The 21,063-nt window shown below is 45.4% G+C and overlaps 1 long non-coding RNA gene across 1 annotated transcript; it reads left to right on the forward strand.

The window, feature by feature from the left end:
• The first annotated feature begins 5,585 nt into the window (after window positions 1-5,585).
• Window positions 5,586-18,747, forward strand: LOC112432999 (uncharacterized). The gene is made up of 4 exons (XR_013094079.1): window positions 5,586-5,752; window positions 7,220-7,274; window positions 11,410-11,475; window positions 18,534-18,747. It is a non-coding gene; the product is annotated as an uncharacterized LOC112432999 (long non-coding RNA).
• The last annotated feature ends 2,316 nt before the right edge of the window (window positions 18,748-21,063 follow it).

The following is a 21,063-nucleotide window of genomic DNA, read 5'->3' on the forward strand; positions in this document are numbered from 1 at the left end:
CGCTGCTAAAGAAGAATGGACTGGAATAAAAATGCATATCCTGACCTTCATTACTGGTTTATTAATAATGAATGATGCTCACAGTGAGGAAGGAGTAAACTGAGTGCAGTTTATGGACAGATTCACTTTTAATGTGTGTGTTTAATATAATACAGACACATAAAAATGATCCTGATGGCTGCAAATCAAAGGTCCCCCTGATTTAAGTGTAGATGTGTGGAGTTCACAGCAGCACGTGTGGGGTGATACTGACACACTGGGGACAGACTGCAGCTGTGGTTGGATGGAAACCTGCAGGTCAGAGGTCACTGTACATGGTCTCGGATTACCTTTCTAAGAACTACAGCTGATTACATCAACTAGCAAAAATCTGCTTTTCCTCAAAATATTTTCACAATAAAAGAAAACAGTAAAGTTTCCCTGAAGTGCTGTAAGTTACAGGATCTCCTGTCAGATAACTGGAGAAGCCCTCTGTGCCAGGAGGGGCTGGATGGCCTCGACCCTCCATGCAGTAATGTGCTGGGTCACTGGGGACCAGTATGGTGACCAGTACTGGCAATGCTGTGTTAGGAACGTCTGAAAGGTTGCATTGTACGTTGAGAAAAGTCATTTTTGCAACCCATAAATATACATATAAGACTTCTAAGAGCTGACTGTGGGAAACATCAGCCTAAATCTGGCTCTTTAAGGGAAATCCAAACGCTTCATCCCCTCAGCTCGAGCAGGCTCTGTGCAGCACACGGTCTCACTTAGCTAGCTGCATTGTGACAGGTCATGTATTAAACTGCTTCCAATCACACCTGCACACGAGAGCCTGGCAGCGTCTGCAGCTCCACCACGACATGAAGCCACGGTCATCATGAGCGCTGCTAAAGGATCTGCCACTGGAGCAGACTGAGACAGCCGCACGATCGGCTCACTGACGGCGACTGTTTGTATCGCTCACGTTCTCATGGCGAGCCTGTGCGGGCTCCTCGCCGTGCACGCAGGAAATGTGCTGGAAATGCTTTGTGAAGAGGAAGCCTTGTCTTTGTCCCCAAGCCTTCTTTCATTTGCAGCTCCCTCCCCCAGGCTGCTGGGCTCCTCGGGGGTTACTCTCTGTGATACCAGCATGGGGCCTGTTGCTGTTTTGTTCTTTGCTAAATGCATGGGGCAAAGATAAATAATCACGTCTTTTGACGAGATTTAATGAACCACAGGTGTTTCTCTGTGGAGGAAAGGTCAGAGGTCATGGACTGCAACCCGCTCTCTCACTGCAGCGATGCTGCTGTGGCCGGATCGTCTGTTTGGGGACCAGATGTGCTTCACAGAGCTGTGGAGGCGGCTCCTTCCATCCAGTGGACACGTTGAAAATAGCTGTCGGCCTCATTCTGGCGCCTGATGACGCTGTTCAGAGGCTCATCGGGGGTTTGTAAATGGGCCAGTGTCACAGCGCGGCCTCACAACTTTGTTCGTTTCATGAAAAGTGTCACTGTTACAGGACTCCAGGGCTTTATTCTTACAGCTCGTGTGGTCTCTTATAACACAGGTACAGAGACAGACAGAGCTGAGGACTGACGTACAGGACGTCCATCTTCATGCTTTGTCACATGTGATTTTGAATGGATGAGTTTGTCTTTGATGGTGGAAGCAGCCGGCAGCTCTTAGAGGAAGCGTGCACCGATGAGGCTTTGGGGTCGGCGTTGCCTCCATGAGCAGCTCCAGCATATCGCTGAGGTTGATGGTGCAACCAGGAGAAAAATGTAAACATGAAGACGCACAAACCTGTTTGTGTCGCCGTGTTTGATTACAGACCCGCAAATACAACTGTTATTTACTCAACACGCGGTGCACTGTTAGCACTGGACATGCCAAGGCATCCTTTTACACTCGTGTGTGTTACGGAGCTGAACTGAGCAGAGTCAGTCTGCTCGTCCAAGCAAACGTGGACGGTGGATGAGGACAAGACAACAACCGTCCCTGTTCTGAGTTTGTTGCTGCTGAGGCTGCTGTGACATCAGTGTCTGCTTCACACTGTGCGTTGTGTTTGTGTGTTTTTAGCTTCACATTTCTTACACGTGGTTCAGCTCGTCGTCACATTTTGATCTCAGACGAACCTGATTGGATCCAAAATGTTCAAATGCTGATTTCATGTATCCAGAGGAGGAGCTGTCCAACCCTGTGTCAACAACATCCTCGCCCCTAAACTGACACCCGGCTGGAGACGGTCACGTCTTAATTCAGTCAGTGTTTCTGAGGATGATGGGCACAAGTCTGATATCTCTGTGATTTTACAGGAAACCTGTCAAATCTCTAAAACCCTGAGAAATGAGGAAGCTGAAGATGCTGTCACAGCACCGTAAGACCTCACATTGTGCTAAATTAATGTTGAACCATTGCACGTTAAACACTTTCAGTCGACTTGGATGTTTTTCTTACTCCAACCTCTCCACGTTGGCTTTGGCGTGACTCAGTGAGGTTGTCCGTCTCTTGGCCATGTGACGGCCTGACCACGGCCGTGTGGCAGCTGGACTCGGTGGCATTGATGGATCGGTGCTAATATTAAAGAGCTGTTTCATATTGGTCCACATAAAAAGAACAGGACTGAGCCTCCAGTGTTCGGAGGTGCTGATGCTCAGCGCAGCACTCATGCTGCTAATCCTGTTACGTCACAGATTAGCGGCGTGCAGCCACACGGAGAGAGTGGGTGATGTCGGGACAAGAACATCCCCCAGTGAGCACCGGTCCCTGCAAAAGCACGGCCCATTGGTCCGATTAGGAGCTGAGGAGACGAGGTGTGATTGGAACATACAGCAGCTGCTACACAACATCTGCACTAGTCTGTGGTCTCTCTAGATTAGGATCAGTGTGGAGTATAGACGACAGCATGTGGTTGCATGTGCAGTTTGCTGCTGGGATGTAGCAGTTACCTCCTCCAGCTGCTCTTTCTTCATTTTTCCATCACAAATACAGGACGATGTGTGTGCAGTGTTTACTCACAGTGACCTCCAAAGGTCACAGTGAGAGACTAAACATGCTGTATGCGAGTCAAAGCTTATGGCCTAATGGGGCCTTTCCACAGTTTACTGGTTTCATCAGAGTAACAATGGCTCATCAGCACAAAGTAAAGATGGTGTCAGACCTGCCAGCGCCCTGCAGACATGTTGCAGCTGAGCCTGATTCCCACTGCCAGTCCAACTTCTTTTTCCATATTTGCACGTGAGGATGATGAGAAGCAAACCAGGTGAGGAGCAGAGAAGGAGATGCATATTCAACAGGATGTGTCATGTCACATGGTTTCATGCTGAGTACAGAGTTTAATCTCAATCAGAATACTTTATTAATCCCAAAGGAAATTACAGCAGGCAGCACGCTGATGCTGCATGTGCACTTACAAAGGAAGCCTCTGACCAACTTTACACAAACATCGACCTGCCTTCTGCATGGAGGGCGTTGGCTGATGATGGCGCTTTGCTCAGGCCTTCATCACACTTAGGACTTAAACTGCTACTGTACCAACTAGGGCTGGGCCATATTATACCGTTCACAGTAATACCGGTATAATGTTAGGCAACGATAGGAAAATGAAATATCGCGATAGAATATGAGTAAAACGCGCATGCGCAGTGCCTTTGTTTTCATACGCACATGGCCGATTGTTGAGTGAAACAGATGAACCAGAATTAGTTTGTACAAATGGTGCAACTTCAGTGATGTGGAACTGGTTTGGTGTTTGTCCGTCAGATACACAACAAAGCACATTTTTTTGCAGAACATACAAGCGGCCGTCGTTATTGTCGGACTAAGATGCTCTTAAATCTGGGAGTAATCTGGGTCCTAAACTCCGTATGTTCAGGTCAAACAACACTGCAGCATCACTTAGAGTTAAAAACTGTCTAAATTCTTTCATCTTTAATAAAACGAACAGCATTGCTGCTTTACCAGGTGTAACTATAAAGTTTAACTTCCAGGCATCCATGAAAACAAAAGTTATTACATTTAACGGAGTTAGAAGTTAGCAGGAAGCTAGCGGAAGCTAGCGGAAGTTAGCTCGCTAGTTTCCTAAGCATGATATAGCATGTTCTGACTGAGAGATTTCTGAAAAAAATCAAACGTACACCTCTGCTATCACTTCCAACATAAATGAAGACAGGAAACTACACAGCAGTGACGTTTGTAGGGTTACTGAAGTTGGGCTAGGTGGTATATAATGATGTGCTACGTGATCGCTAGCGACACAGCTATGTTAGCATAACATAAACAGTGAAGCTGGAGGACAAACACTAACACTTTTCCACTTATAAAAGTTAACGTGAAGGTTCCTGATGGTTAGAGACAAATGCAATCGCATGGCAGGATGCTGTAAACGGACCAAACTTCAGTCAGGAGAACAACTGAGATAATCCATCCACAATACGAGGTTAGTCATTAATATACTGCAACAACATGGGAATAGAGCAGCTGCAGAGAATTCAACATTAATGAATCAATGGTACAGAAGTGGAGGAAGCAAGAAGAATGAGTTTAATAAAGTTTGATTTATCTGACTGCTTTGTTTCGCTTAATATGTCTTATAATCCCGTGCACCTTATGGTCCGAAAAATACGTACTGCACACTGCAGTTTAATGTTGCAAAGCACCTCTTTTTAACTTCAGTGGATATTATACATGGTTATGCTCAGGATATGTCAGCCCATTTCTACTGGAAATGCCTTTTGGTTAAACTTTTAGCAAGGAATTTGCATTTGCACTGTTACATTTTTATAAAGCTTTAATGTACATAAAAACCAGCTTCTTGTTTAAGTGAAAATAAATGGGAGGTTGTCTTTTTGCGCTAGTAATGTTGTGGAGTTGTATTTTGTCTCGCATCAATTATATCGTCAGTTATATCGTTATCGCAAATTTTCAAATATATATCGTGATAAATATTTTTGGCCATATCGCCCTGCTCTAGTACCAACAACATCTGGACCATTAGAAATGCAATAGGGATGCGTAACATCCTGCATGTGGTGCATGTTTCTGTGTGTTATCACACTGATCAGCCTGTGAACCATAAGTGCTTCTAAATTATGACCCGAACTCTAAAACTGCACGTTCTTACAGAAAGCACGGACACGTTAATGTTTCTTTCTGGATTTTCTGCCACAGTCAGAACTGTTGTCTGAAGGTAAGACACGAATGCAATCAGGTAACGTGCTTACACGAAGCTTGTCTTATACAAAAGGCTTCTGGTGTCTAACAGGAAGCAGCTTTGTTGATGCTCCTTCCTGTTGCGCTGTCAGACTGACCCAGTGAAAACATTGAGTCGTGTGGCAGCCTGTGACAGGCTGGTGATCTTTTGGGATGGACCACGGCAACGAGAAGCTTCTGTGCCTAATATTATGGCTGTGATTGACAGCCTTCAAGAAGACGACTGGAATGAAGAACAGGGTAAAGGTGTGAGCGTGGTGGTTAGTTGTCTGGTCCTGAGAACATCTGTAATAACCTTCTTTTCCAGCTGTTTCTGTCAGATGATGCACGTCCGCCTCGTTTAGCGCTGTGAAAAGCGAAGAATAGACTCGCCGCACACGCTCTGCACCAACGGCTGCGTCACGCTTGTGTTTGACGTGCCAGAGCTCACATTTCCTCGTTTCCCAGGAGGGAGGTGCTGTTTGTGTAAACGCCGGTCTGAAAAAGGCTCACACAAATATGGTCTCTCTTTGTTTTTCAGATCACCAGAAGTTGGAGCGCGAGGCCAGGATCTGCCGCCTGCTGAAGCACTCCAACATCGGTAACTAGAGCTCCTGCTTCACTGAGGACATTACAGTTTTATTTATTTCTGTCGACAGTGAACATGAAAGGTCAGCCTTTAAAGGCTGCCCGTGACGTCACATAGCGGCTCTGCCAGGATATTCGCCCGTGCAGCAGCTCTCCTCAATAACTTCATTACTTCAGTCAAATCAGAAGAGCTGAGTCTTAATCTTAGGGTTAGGGCTGCCACAGCTCTCCTGGCTTCTTTGCTCTGTTGAGTCCTCAGAACGAGTGCAAGAGCACACCCCCACTGCCTCATTCCCCAAACTACCCACTGCAGACTCACCCGTCCCTTATTGCAGCACAAGCACAAGGATACTTTCCCTCTGAGCCACAAAGACCTGCAATTATCACCTCAGCAATGACTTTGTGGAAACTGTCATTTGTTTTTCAGTCCTTCTAGTGAAAAAAGAAAGGGACGGGGGAAGTGACAAATGAGGGGATGATGGGGGTTATTTGGTTTGCTGGTCTATTGTGAGCTTGTCTGAATCGGACTAAGCAACACGTGAAATTGGAGGGTTTAGTGTGAAAGTGATGGGGTTTGTGTCCCTGCTCACAGCACGAAACCAAGGCTGACTTCATTCTGCTTTAACGTGGTTTAGTGTCGCACAGACGTGCTGGCTGAACTTACAGGTTACAGAAGAATGCTGCTGTATCTATGTAATGTGCTCTGTTGTGTCAATAACATGAGCTCAGCTCTTAGTCATTTATACGATGTCTAAATCGTGTCTGGACACTAAATATATGTGAACACAGATGAACGGGAATAAAAAGACTAATTTATCTATGAGCAGTTATTTTAGAGATCGTGCTGTTAGATTTACAATGTGTCCATATTTGTTTGATCTTTAGCAAACAAAAGGCAGCTGATTAAGATCAAGTTTGAACAGGTAACCGTACACTTGGCACGCCTCTTACCAGTATCGTCCCAGCAGCATCCAGCTCCACTGCAAGCTCATTGCAGTGACGGATCTCTGATGTCGGCCATGAGAGGAGCTGATGGAAATGCCAAAGATCCCCACAGCGAGAGCGTTCCCTTTGGTCTCTTCATCCACTCGTATGTTGGACTGTCTGAGCTTTCGTGAGCGCTGCTGTTAGAGGAGTCTTTGATAAAGTCCATTATTGGTCACAGCAAACGTGTCTTACATGTGGAGCATGAAACCAGCATGTGACCTGTTGTTTGCCGAGTTCAAGCCCAACATCAATCAGGCAGAATTAGACGTGAAGAGTTCTCGATGTGTTTTCAGAGTAATGAATAAATCGTCTGCAGTTACTTGTAAAGTCTGTTTCCACAGGTCCACAGGTAAAATGAACTGTGTTTAAATTGCTGCTGCAGATCTCTGCACACGTGCAGATCTGAAGTAGAAAAACGCCGTCCTCATCAGCTGCTGGTCACGTGGTGCCGGGGCAACAATGAAAACGTAATTTTCCCCTCCTTCTCCCACAGTGCGGCTGCACGACAGCATATCAGAGGAAGGATTCCACTATCTGGTCTTTGACTTGTAAGTGCTGCCTTTGATTGTTACATGTTCCACTAATGCACCACGAAACACGTGTGACTGCGCAGACCACACCCACATCTCACACAAGACGGGTAACCTCGCCGCTGTCCCATGCACCGCCGCCGAGGCATCTGGGGAGCATAAATGCAGCGTGTTGCTTTACTCTAGGGCTGGGCGATATGACCCACAATTCATATCTCGATATCTTTTAGCTGGATGGCGATATACGATATATATCTCGATATTTTTTAAAGCCATAAAGTAAGAACGAACAGAGAGTTCTTAGTCACACTGTGTCCCAGATGTCACACGGGCACTTTTATTAACATACAGCACAGATGTACATGAAGAAATTACTCAAAAATAAATTATCAGCATTTATTAAAAATAATGCTCCATAAATAAAAGAAAACAATGTTGTTTTTGTGCATAACAAAGAGCTCACAACTGTGCAGTCAAAATGTAAACTAACAGACGCTGAGCACAATAACAAAGATTTCACAGCTGCTCTGTTCCCAACTTGTACTGCGTGACTGAGCCTGGAGTTTGAAATCCACTTCAGGTGCCATTTATGGTCCTTATACACAGTAGGGTAATATTACGTCGAAGCACAGTACGTATCACTCCGCGAGGCTCAGCCGTAATGCTCCGACAACCCATCAAGCGGTGCAGCTCCGTAGCTTACCAAAGTCGTAAAACATTTTTTGACAGATTGCTGAGCGCCGTGTTCCACCTAAGATCGGTTCGCGGCCATCAAGCACAACCAGAATTCATACATAAGGCGCGCTGTCAACGTTTGAGAAAATGAAAGGATTTTAGGCCGTGCACCACCTCTGGGCTGCATGGCGTTAGCGTGGTTAGCTCGTTAGCGTGGTTAGCTCGTTAGCGTGTTTAGCTCGTTAACACGTTGACGCCGTCCAGCCCCACGCACGGGGCGATCCACACAGTAACTCGCTAACGGAGATTTGCCGTGTCCATCTTGTCGCTGCCTGCAGGTGAAGCGATGGGGGAGGAGGGGGAGTTGTGTTCAGTGAAGGAGAGGCGGAGTAACATTGCGTAGAGACAAAATTGGACGAAAGAGAGGCAAACCTGCGGCTCCACAACTATAATTATAACGTAACATAGACTATATCGATATAAAGGATATGGTCACATCTTATATCTCGTATGAAAATATATCGATATTTTTAAAAAACTCGATATATCGCCCAGCCCTACTTTACTCCATCTGCTCAGGCACATCCTATACTCCTGCATCCATATAAACATATAAACACGCTGAGATTACTGCTGGCTCACACAGATGGCAGGTATCTGTTCCAGAGTGTTAGGGAAAATATTCTAAAACACTTCTTCAGTAAAGACTCAGAGAAGAGAAACACACAGAGTTCTTGCTAGCAAGGGCAGCTCCCTACTGAGAGACTCCGGTGAGGAACTGCCCTGGTCTTTATTTATACTCCATTGAACGTGTGTGTGTGTGCGTGTGCGTGTGTGTGCGTGTGCGTGTGCGTGTGCGTGTGTGTGTGCGTGTGTGTGCGTGTGTGTGCGTGCGTGTGCGTGTGTGTGTGTGTGTGCGTGTGTGCGTGTGTGTGCGTGTGCGTGTGCGTGTGTGTGTGTGTGTGTGTGTGTGCGTGTGCGTGCGTGTGCGTGTGTGTGCGTGTGTGTGTGTGTGCGTGTGCGTGTGTGTGTGTGTGTGTGTGTGCGTGTGTGTGTGTGTGTGCGTGTGTGTGTGTGATCAAAGGGTCATAAAAGGCACATCCTTGGTCAGGAAGAGGGTAGACCTCCCTCACCCTAGATAACATTGGTGAGGAAGTCAAGCAGTTAAAGCACTTAGACTAAAACAGACGTAACTACGTTAATCCTACCATAAAACAATAAGAGAAGGTACGACCTCTCTCGTGCTCCCAGGATGTGGGGGTGCATTCTAGTGTGGAATACACACCAAGCCTTTGCAGCCTGTTAAAGATCACACACAATTAATTATATGCCTCTAAGTATACATGCTTGAATATTTCCTAATACAAATAACTACATGGAGTATTCTACCATATGCAAACTTATATCACTAAAAGATTATACTGACTACTAAATACAATTTTCCATTAACACAGAGCCATCTGCTGAATGTCTTTTTTACCATGTAAGAATCCCAGTTTCCCTGAGTATCCGGCCTGAGTCGCATGGGTTAAAGCTGCTTTTCTTTCTTATGCTGACAGCTCATATTCAGTGTGTGATATATGAGCGATACGGGTGCTATTGCTTCATATATCTCTTTAAAAACGTATCATTTATAAAGATGCTACGTTGCTCCTTCACTGGGAGGAGAGGTTGTACCAATCCAGTATGAGTCTACAAAATACTTATTGTAGAGCAGCTCTGGTGTGAAAATCCTGTGAGGTTCTGGAGTCATCGTGTTCACGTAGTTGGCTGTCACTCCAGAAGGAGGCAACGTGGGTCTTCAGATTGATGCCACAGACAAACTTGTTGAGGGTCAAGGTTTCTGAAAGAGCGTGAGAGCCCTGCAGAGCTGCCACCTTCATCCATAGGTGCTGCCAGCATTTTGCACCAGAGTCACGCTAACGACCGCACCTCCAGTTTTAACAGACATCGCAGAGATCTGTGGGTGTAGCTTTTAAAGCCAGATGCTTTCTGGCTGTATATATGATTTCAGCTGCTCAGTAATGCTGTTGGGCTGTTGTCTTGGTGAAGTAAGCTTCCCAGGAAATAAGCCGTCTGGCAGCAGGCTGTTCTCCGTTTCACAGTTTGGACTCAGTAAGGCACCAAGAGCTCAAATGAAGCAATCGATGTGCAGAAAGTCCGTTTTAATTCTGCAACAATCTTGAATTCTCCCAACCAATCACAGCAGATGGCCCCGCCCCTCCCTGAGGTCTCTTCCTGTTAGAAGGGAGTTTCTCCTTCCCACTGTCGCCAAAGTTGTGCGTCCACATTGAAACGGCCGTAAACGCTGACGGCCTGCCTCATTTCTGTCTGCTGCTTGTTTACTCTCCGGCTCTTTGAAGCGTGGCGGCAGAATGACGAGGAAAAGCAGCGAGTTTTTCAAATGGACTCACAATGAGGAGGAGTTGCTGCTGCGAGTAACACAAAAGTACAAAAGCGAGTGAGAGTTAAAGATGTGAAGCACAGCTCTCTGCAGCTTTAACAGAACAATGCTGTGTAACGCCCTCTGCTATCTTTGGTTAATTGGTCACATGACTGCACCACATGACTGACGTGCGTCATCTTTTTCGAAAAGGCTCCGGGTTCGATGTCCACGCTGTGACGCAAAGATGACGTTTTCCAATGTTTCCGCTTTGGAGAAAACGCTGAGTTTTCCTTGACCGGAAACGGCGTCTCAGTGTGGACGGACGCCAAACGGAGAGAAAAAACCTTCGTAGGAGTCAGGATCCTTCCTCCAACGCTGCTCAGTGACTGCCTCCTCCCTGCTGGGTGTCATCAGCTGTTGTTTGCAGTCATATCTGGCAGCCAGAAAGGAAATGGCTTTCTAAACTCGACGAGCAATAATAAGATCAGAGGTGTGTCTCCTTCCTGGCCACGAGCATCTCCTCTTTTCCCTTCATTGAATCATTGCCAGTATGGATGCCGGGAGACTCTCGCAGTGGGTTAAACCACAAACCCTGGATGAGAGAGGGCATGGCTGCAGCACCATCAAGTTGTTAAAGGGCATTTAGCTGATTTACTTGGCTTAACATCGTCTTTGAACATCTCCAGACTCAGCTGCAACCTGATTCAGTTGTTAGTGCCACTTGATTTGATCTGTGTTACTTGGAAAATCTATCTGACTTGAGTCATGGAAATGTTTTCAGCTGGAAGGAATTCCCCTCCAGCTGAAACGGTAATATTGTTGCCTGGCTGCATCTGCTGGGATCAGGGTTTTCCTCCTCGTGTTCCCAGCTGGGCCCAGTCCCTACAGAGGGATGGAGTTTCTGCTCTAACGTGTGAGACACATGTAGCTGTAGCCACTTTAAAGAGCTGACGTCTCTGTGACCAGCAGTAACTTCAACAAACCAGTCTGAATGGGACCAGTGCTGTACGTGTGCTGGAGCCACACATTCCCCCTGCAAATGACGTGAAACCAGCTTGTTTCTGCTTTTTGTTTCGCTGTGTTCGTTCCCAGAGTCACTGGTGGCGAGCTGTTCGAGGACATCGTTGCCAGGGAGTACTACAGTGAAGCTGATGCCAGGTCAGTGTGAGCTCTTTCCTTTCTGCGTTACTGTAGACGTGTCATGTGACTCGCTCTCCCTCGGCAGCAAAGGCGTATTCATGCAGCCACAGTGAACTAGAGCAGACACACAATGACAGCTGATCACAGTGGATGTTTGCAAAGCTCATCATGCCTCACGTATGCATCTATGCCTTTTGTGCCCCAAACCCTCTGTACCTTTTCTCTGTCCCTTTATGAGGAGGCTCCTTCCTCAGCTTCTGTTCTGCTTATTAAAAATCACCCATAAAGCAAATAATCCAGAGTAGGGATGGGTATCGTTTAGGTTAGGTTAGCAGTGCTTAAACAATGGAAAAAACACAAACTTTGTCCAAAACCTCTCATGTTTAACTGTTTTTTGTAAAAAGATAACAGTGTTAGCCTTTTCTGCAGCTATGGGGCATATATGGTATCACTCTTGTCAGGAAGCAGTGCTTAAACAATGGAAAAAACACAAACTTTGTCCAAAAACCTCTCATGTTCAGCTGTTTTTTTGTAAAAAGATAACAGTGTTAGCCTTTTCTGCAGCTATGGGGCATATATGGTATCACTCTTGGCTGGAAGCAGTGCTTAAACAATGAAAAAACACAAACTTTGTCCAAAACCTCTCATGTTTAACTGTTTTTTGTAAAAAGATAACAATGTTAGCCTTTTCTGCAGCTATGGGGCATATATGGTATCACTCTTGGCTGGAAGCAGTGCTTAAACAATGAAAAAACACAAACTTTGTCCAAAAACCTCTCATGTTCAGCTGTTTTTTTGTAAAAAGATAACAATGTTAGCCTTTTCTGCAGCTATGGGGCATATATGGTATCACTCTTGGCTGGAAGCAGTGCTTAAACAATGAAAAAACACAAACTTTGTCCAAAAACCTCTCATGTTTAACTGTTTTTTGTAAAAAGATAACAATGTTAGCCTTTTCTGCAGCTATGGGGCATATATGGTATCACTCTAGGCTGGAAGCAGTGCTTAAACAATGGAAAAAACACAAACTTTGTCCAAAAACCTCTCATGTTCATCTGTTTTTTTGTAAAAAGATAACAATGTTAGCCTTTTCTGCAGCTATGGGGCATATATGGTATCACTCTTGTCTGGAAGCAGTGCTTAAACAATGGAAAAAACACAAACTTTGTCCAAAAACCTCTCATGTTCATCTGTTTTTTTGTAAAAAGATAACAATGTTAGCCTTTTCTGCAGCTATGGGGCATATATGGCATCACTCTTGGCTGGAAGCAGTGCTTAAACAATGAAAAAAACACAAACTTTGTCCAAAACCTCTCATATTTAACTGTTTTTTGTAAAAAGATAACAATGTTAGCCTTTTCTGCAGCTATGGGGCATATATGGCATCACTCTTGGCTGGAAGCAGTGCTTAAACAATGAAAAAAACACAAACTTTGTCCTAAACCTCTCATGTTTAACTGTTTCCCTCTTTTTCTTTGGTCATTTTAGCCTTTTTGGCCAGGGTGAAGGGAGTATCTGCCATCAAACAAGAAGACAGCCGCATGTAGCTATGATGATGTTTGCTAGTTCACCTTACATGCATTAATGTAATAACGTGGTTAGCCTACTCAACGTAAATTACACACAAACAAGATTAAGCTACTCACGCAGAGAAGAACTGCTGCTGCTGCATCATCATCCTCATCATTTCTGCTACACTGGCAGGGCTAGGGGCCAGGACTCTCCTCTTCAGGTTTTTGGGGGATGTTGCTAACTCTGGGTCCGACAGTATCAGCTTAAAGCACTTGTTGCAGGCTGCTGAGTTTGCATCTTTTGCCATCATGGCACCGGACACCGGCACCCATCCCTGATCCAGAGTGACTTTTGTGTAACATGTTAAAGGTTTCCATTGCAGGTTTTATTCCTTCCTGCAGGAGTTATGGACAGTTTCACCTAATTGATGCTGTTTGTGGTGGAGTTTGTGTTTTATATGAAGCAAACTTTGTATTTTCTCTTAACAACTTGAAGGAACAGTTCAGCAGTTCATACGCGTGACTTTATTGAGTGGGTGATGTATTTAGCACACAGATTGGGAGCAGAGGGAAACCCCAGAGTCAAAGAGTACAGCTGCCACCTCAGGCTGAGTGCACGATGGCTGTATGTGATTTTCAGCTTCAGCACTTGTCTGTGGAAGCTTGATGCTTTGGCAGGACTTTACGGTCTGTGCTTGATGTTCTTCAGCCGAGCTCTACGAACGCTTTGGTTAAGCCTCAAACGCTGGTGCAGGTACCTGTGCAGAAATAATTACTGAGGATGCCAAACGTGCAGCAAAAGGTGAGGAACAATGCTGCACGCAGAGAGTGTTAATCGTTTATTCTCAGCAGGCAACAAGACGCAGTGAACAAAATCACATCAGTTTGGTGGCGCCTTCGCCTTCTTCTACGTCCACTTCCACACAGTTTTTGAAGGAAGTCAGCTGGCAAACATCTGGGCGAACTACGCACAGATGTTCTGTGGATGTGGGCGTCCTCAGGTCTCTGATCGCAGACACACTCGATGATGTTGAGATCAGGGGGGCGTCACTTCAGTGCTGCTTGTTCCTCTTTACAGTAACGAGTTCCTGATGAGTTCGGCTGTGTTTGGGCTCCTTAAACAGTCATTCATATTTCTGAAAGCTCTCTTTCTTTACAGCATTTTCCTCATCTGCCTAAGATGTTTGCACAGTGCTGTCCACAGTTTGTCAGACCTGCACAAACGCAGGCTGGTTGTCTAACGGGGCCGAGATAGAGATGGCTCCATGAGCTTGGACAGCAGCAGAAACCTTCGTCAAACACTGTCCCTGGTTCCTGCACCGTAGCTGCTGACAGCTCTGAGTGGCTCTCTCACTGACTTCATACAGCTGGACGCACACGTTTGAATTTATTTAGGATTTTCTCCAATCCTCACAAAGCCAAGAGTCTACATGAAGGCTTAGTTATGTATATACGCCCACAGGAAGTGCTGCAGGAGGCTCTACAGTGACATGCTAATGTGTTGTAGTCATCATGATTGACTACAGCTGGTAGCTTGTCTTTGGATTTGTTTGACAAACTTCAGTGGAGCCTCGCCGTCACCCTCAGAGGAGAGGAAGTTAGGAAGTCCAGGATCAACCTGGGAACCATTAAGGCTCAAGACTGTGGTGAAGCGAGTTTTCCACCACCGTGGTTGGAGAGGTTGCCGACCACACAGTGTCCGTATGGATAAATCTTCAAAATGAAGTTTGACGGTGGGACAGGACAAAGAGCTGTTTGGCCCCGATGACAAGAGGCTTATGTTGAGGAGTAAAGCTGAGGTTCCTAAACCTGAGAGCACCGTGCGGACTGTAGGAGCTGTTCTGCTGACAGCGGTGCAGGTAAGAAACACAGCTGGGTTCTCCAGCAGGACAGGACAACATGCTGCTCCGAGCTCCGCCTCCGCTTCAGGGCCCGGACCACGAGCCAACATGTTCAGATCGGTGACGGTGGTCAAATATACCGACAGAATCATCCCCGAATCCTGTTGATGGCTAAAAGCATCATTTTAAGCTGTGTGACTGTAGAGAAATGCCAAATAAATCCAAGCTCGTGCACCGTTGCTTTCAAAGTCCTGCAGGAGAAGAAAACGTGCACTCACATTAGAAATGCAAAGCCCCGTAAAGATGCCCAGGACGAGTGGATGGAAACAGCTGAGCTGTTTACCGTCACCGAGCTTGTGCAGCCATCATGTCCATGCTGCAGTGTATTCATCGCTCATGGTCACCGCTGCGCCTGTGTAGTCTTTGCTCGTGTTTCTAGTCGTGTCTTTGAATGCATCCCTCGTCTCTCCGTTAAACTTCCTGTAGGTTAGTTTAGCGTCCTCGTGTCTCTCGTGCGTCTCACCTGTGTGCTTCTCCTCCTCTGTTATCTGTTCCTGTGTTTATAGTGCGGCCGTAGGATCCAGAATATTTAAAGTTTACCTTTTTAGGTCCTGACAGTGAGCAAAGTTTGTTACCAAGCAGCTGTATTCCTGACACTTTAGCTGTTTCCTGCTTCCGTCTATAGCAAAGACAGACCTGCCTCTGCAGCAGCTCGCACTGCAGAAAGTCTTCACGCCATCGAACACTGAACTGTTCCTTTTCGATGTTCACCTGTCACTGCAGTGCTGCTCCAGGTGTCTGACACTGACCCGTCCTCCCTCTCCTCTCTGCTTCTGGCCTGGTCTGCCTCCACAGTCACTGCATACAGCAGAGTGTAGAAAGTGTAAATCATTGTCACACAAATGGCTTAGTGCACAGAGACCTGAAGGTTAGTAAGGGCCAACCGTTAAGAGACTCGGCCGTGCTGCATCCACTGCCTGATCAGTGCCACGCCCCCTCCACCAGTCACCCTCGCACATCGCCACAGCTGGGCGTTGTGGGCAGGCTGGCTGGAGACGAGGCGGCGGGATGTGTCGTGCAGGCGGGGGCAGGCAGACGCCATCACAGCCTGCCTCTACTGTACGCCACCAAGTGCATGTAGCATCTTTGCTAAGTGGTGCGCTGACACAGCCGCTGTCAGGCTTCGTCAGAGAGAGGAGAAAGATGGTGTGGTTTCATTATGATCATTGTTATGATTCTAAAGGTGGAGCATCATTAGGTTCAATTCAAATTCATTCAGTGTGTTTACACATAAATATAGCAGAGAAAGTTTGAAGCAACGAATTTGCTTTTTAACACTTTTGAATCTATAAAGATGTGTTTAAGAGATGAAAGCAGGAGCAGACCTGAAGCATCCTCACAAACAGGATGTGCTGCACGAGTAACACTTTCAGCACGACACAGTCAGAATACTCTTAGTTATGCAAGCCTGCATCCAGATGTGGCACGCTTGTGTTACATTTCCACAACTGTCTGTCTCTAAGCACCTCCTAGCGTTTGCACACTCCTTCATTGTGTTGGGAGCAACTAAGGGCTGCAGTGTGTTTCTGAAGGATCGATCCACTGTGCAGGCACACACGGACCCGGGCCCTATTTCAGGAAGCCGGTTTAGAAAACTCAGAGTGAAAAACGATACTCAGGGTTGAGTAACCCCGAACTGTCCACCTCGGAATATTCGGTTTCAGAAAGGCTGATAACAATTAGTTCAGTCAACGCGGAGTTGCTTTAACCCCAAGTTAAGCGCGCGCACGAGGATACATAAAGCCCTGATTAGTGGAGCACAGATTAAGCGAGTCACCATGGAGACGGAGGGAAAGAAGGCGCGGTCAATGTATTTCACAGCGCTTGAGGCCGAAATTCTGATGGCAGCATATGCCGATAACATGCAAATTCTGCGGAAAAAAGTAACACAGCCTCAGCTGCAAAAGAAAGGGAGCATGCATGGCAAAACATAGCCGACAGAGTCAATGCGTGAGTGTTAATATAAACATTGATCTAGGGATTTCCACCCATTTAACACGTTATTTTATTATATGTTATTTTATTTGTTATTTTATACATTTTATTTTGTGATGTGATGTGAGCGCAGGTGCAACCCAACAGGCCCCAAACGTTCCTGGCAGCAAGTAAAGATGAAATATAAAAATATAGTCCAAACAGGTAAGGTGTAATTGTATTATGAGCCATAGTGCTTGGTCTGTTTGTCCGATGTAAATCAATTGCAGTTAGAGGCTACATTAATTTCCCCTCTGTAAGCACTTATTGAAATTATCTGAGCACATTACAAGTACATATTTGCTTACTCTGTATGCTCAAATGTGACCCGTTATAGCCAACAGAAAAAAAGCGGAGGCCCGAAAAACAGGTGGGGGTCCTCCACCACCACCACTCACAGAGGCTGAGCAGTTGGCTTCCACATTTGTGATAATGTTGGCAGCATCACATATGATCTTCACAGTGCAGAGAACACAAATTAGCATCCATTACTATAATGAAATGATTTGTTAGTTTGAAATGCTACAGGGAACTATGTACCTGTACATTAATGCTGTGGAAAGACTTCCTGTTCACATAGTCTCCTTCATTTACTGAAGGAGCAATGATTGGAATGTGAGTACCATCTATACAGCCAATCACGCCTGGGAACCGTGAGAATAAATGTAAAATTTAAGTAGTAGTTCAAATATCACCACATCATGAATTAAGTTTCGTTCATCCTGATACCTGCAATTTTGTGGCATCCCTCTTTGATAAATCTTGTGGGTCTATGACCAGGGAACACCACAAACGAGTACAGGAGACATTTCAGTGCAACTGTAACAACCTGACTGCCAGACAGACGGTAGCCTTGGAAACGTGCTCAGCATCACCAATATTATACAGAAAGCTCCCGTTTGCAAAAAACCGAAGTGCGATACAAATAATATGTACAGAACTGAGAGGATGTCCGCGATGTGTCACATGCGTAATATTAGGCCTGAGGATGTTATTCAAATAAATTATAGATTGTGCTGAAAAACGGTAATGTTCACACAGAAAATCATCAGGAAATGATAAAATGTCCAAACGCGCTCTAATCACTCTCTCCCGGCGGAGAGCTCTGCGGAGAATTTGGGCTTCAACATCTACTGGCTCTTCAAGGAAGGGGCACGCCATGTCTGACACTTCCTACAGTCAGGTTTCTGACAAAGAGGCGGAGAAGGTCACGGTTAGTTGAAGCTAACCTGCTAGGGGGCAGGTTAGCTTCACGGAGTGTGTCGTCATAGTAACTCACTCAGGACTCAGCTGAACTCGCTTTGTGAAACCGAAAACCCAGAGTTTTCGTTAACTCAGGGTATACTTACTCAGTTTTTCCACTAAACCAGCTTCCTGAAACAGGGCCCTGGACACTAAACACGGACACACAGGTGAGCTGCTTCCTGGAAGGAGGCGGGACTCCACCTGAAACTCAGCACAGGTGGGAGGGGCTCAGCTCTGTGTGTGCTGATGTGTTAACTTTAAAAATATGCCGTCTGACTGCTCAGACTGAGTCAGAGTAAAGTTCACATGCTGACGTGTGGAGACATGAAACCTTGTTGTAGCTGCAGGTGTGAACACACTGATCCCAGATCAGCTCTGCTGTATTTGTAACATGAACATTTCTGCTGCAAAGCTTCAAATGTTCAGCATGTTTCTCTGTTTCCAGTCTATAGATCCAGTCACACTTTCTACCTTCACCTGTGCAGTAAAGACTGAGAGCAGAGCTGAAACCAAGCGTCCAATCAGTGAGCAGCATCAACACCTGAGCTTCATTCAGACTCTGTTATTGAAGATGTTGTTGGTACAAAGTTCATCTGGTGCTCACATGAATCCATGAAAGATTTATTTCACTGAATGTTTCTTCAAAGCTCATTTCAACCTGTTGAAGTCATGAATGAAAGTGCAGACTGAGAGTGGATCACATGATGTTTGAGGTGTGTCATGTGACATGTTCAGTATTGTCACACATGTCTAGATTGTCCCTGATATCATAACTGCTCAAACACTGATGATTATATTTGAAGAATTATTCCTGATGGCAGCAAAGTTTGAATGGAGCTCTCTGTCTGTGCTGATTTGTCGCCCTCTGGAGGTCAAAGCACAAACTGCATGATGTCACTGTAACCACCACAGAGACAGGAAGTGTTTTTATGACTGAAACACTGAAATGATGCTAACAGCTGTCGTTAGGCTCACTGACAGCAGTGCTGATGTGTTCATGTCAAACACTGGATCAGGTCAGACTCCTTCATCCTTCTCCAGCGTGAGGCCGCCCTCAGACCCACAGGAGCTCTGACCTTTGACCTCCTGACCCTAACCATTTTAGTCTTGTTGCATCTTTAAATGCAAATCCATCCAAACTGTAGCCGAGCAAAAGAAGCTGGAAGCTGTTCTATGAATGATGTTGTCGAAGTTTAATATTAAACAGTTCCTCAGATAAGCACACTGCTCAACTGGCTATTTCTTTTATTTTTATGTCTTCAGTCTCCTATGAATGTGGAGTCAGTGTTTCTTGCCCAAGATCTATATTTGAATTTTAAGTTGCTATCAGATCATGTGAATGATCAAACAGATCAGACTTGGTGCAGGTAAAGTTAAAGATAAAGGTGCAGATACATTTGAATTAAACTTGAATTACCCCTTTCCACATCTGATCTCTGCTCTTGTTACAGTCACAGTTTCCAGGAAGCTCCACAAGTGTGACGTGCTGGAGAAGAGGTTTGTTTGGCAGCCTGACAGTCACACACTTCACTAGTGGCCAATACCACGTCTTTGCCTTATTACCTTCTCTTTGTCTTGAATCGTTACTTGAAGAAATGACATAACTAAAAGTTTATATTAAATAAACTGAAAATAGCAAACCTGTCACGAACCCGGTTCCGGGGACTTGGGGTGTGGACTATTATTTCTAGTGTGTGTGTCTGGGGTTGTGGCCAGAGGCTGGGCTACAGGCACCGTCAGGCCTGTGGACGACTGGCCAGGCCCAAGGAGGATGCCACACACCTGCAGCGGATCAGCGTCAGTGGAGGGAGCTACTTAATGGTGTGGTGAAAAGTTCAGTTTTCAGGAAACAGACACTATAGAGGTTTCTTCCTGTTAAAAGGGAGTTTTTCCTTCCCACTGTCGCCAAAGTGCTGCTCATAGGGGGTCATATGATTGTTGGGTTTTTCTCTGTATCTATAATTGTGCGATCTACTGTACAATATAAAGCGCCTTGAGGCGACTGTTGTTGTGATTTATATAAATAAAATTGAATTGAATTAAGAAGCTCAGAAACAAAAGTGTCTGGACTTTTTTAAGTTTCTTGAAGACATTTCATCTGAGAAGCTTCTTCAGTTTTACACTGTGTGCACAATTATTATGCCAGAACTATTTTTGAGGATTAATGTCATTATGGACCAAGGACAGTACTCTGGGTCTCCTGCAGAACAACTCGAGCTGTGATACCTGAATGAAGAGCCTCTGCTGCTTTAAAGAAGGAGGCTCGAGGCAGAGGTGAGGTGCAGACCAACCAGCTTTTATTCAGCAACTTTAACAGAAGGATCAGAAAAATAAAACTATACAGCACAGTGATGCTGACTGAAGCCACAGCATTAAACTAAACAAGCATCTGATCATCTTTAACAACATCTAATAAATAATGACAACTATTTAATCCTGTATTTCCTACAATAAAGCCTGTTCAGATATTTGTTGCTGATGGAAATGTAAAAGGCTCCCAGGAACCAAAGGACAAAAACAGAGGCAACAGTCACAGCTGCAAAGGATCCCCTAACACATAAACTGGTTCGAAGATATTTTCTAGCTCTGCAGAGGAGCTTGATTGCACGGACAGTAAAAAGTGGATTCAATAACAGCAGCGAGCGCTGAGTGATATAACGGTGCTGCGAGCAGCAGTGCAAAGGCTCACACAGAGACAGCAGCTACACTGTGTGTGGATGTGATCCACAGTCACAGCTGTGGGTTTCAGTCAGTGTGTCTCTAACTTCATGGTCACATTTCAAAGCTTATTGGAGCCAGAAGATGTTCAAGTAAAAGATTTATTGCTGTACTCGTCTACCAGGATAACAGGAGGTTCATAAAGCTGTGTAATACTTCAGCTTTCCATCATGGAGTAGTAGTTGTGTCCCTTTGTGTTTATTAGTGTGTTCACACGTCTACTTTAACTTCACTCTGTAATGAAAGGATTCAAATCA

The sequence above is a fragment of the Maylandia zebra genome, linkage group LG2 (assembly GCF_041146795.1).
Source record: "Maylandia zebra isolate NMK-2024a linkage group LG2, Mzebra_GT3a, whole genome shotgun sequence".
Lineage (NCBI taxonomy): Eukaryota > Metazoa > Chordata > Actinopteri > Cichliformes > Cichlidae > Maylandia > Maylandia zebra.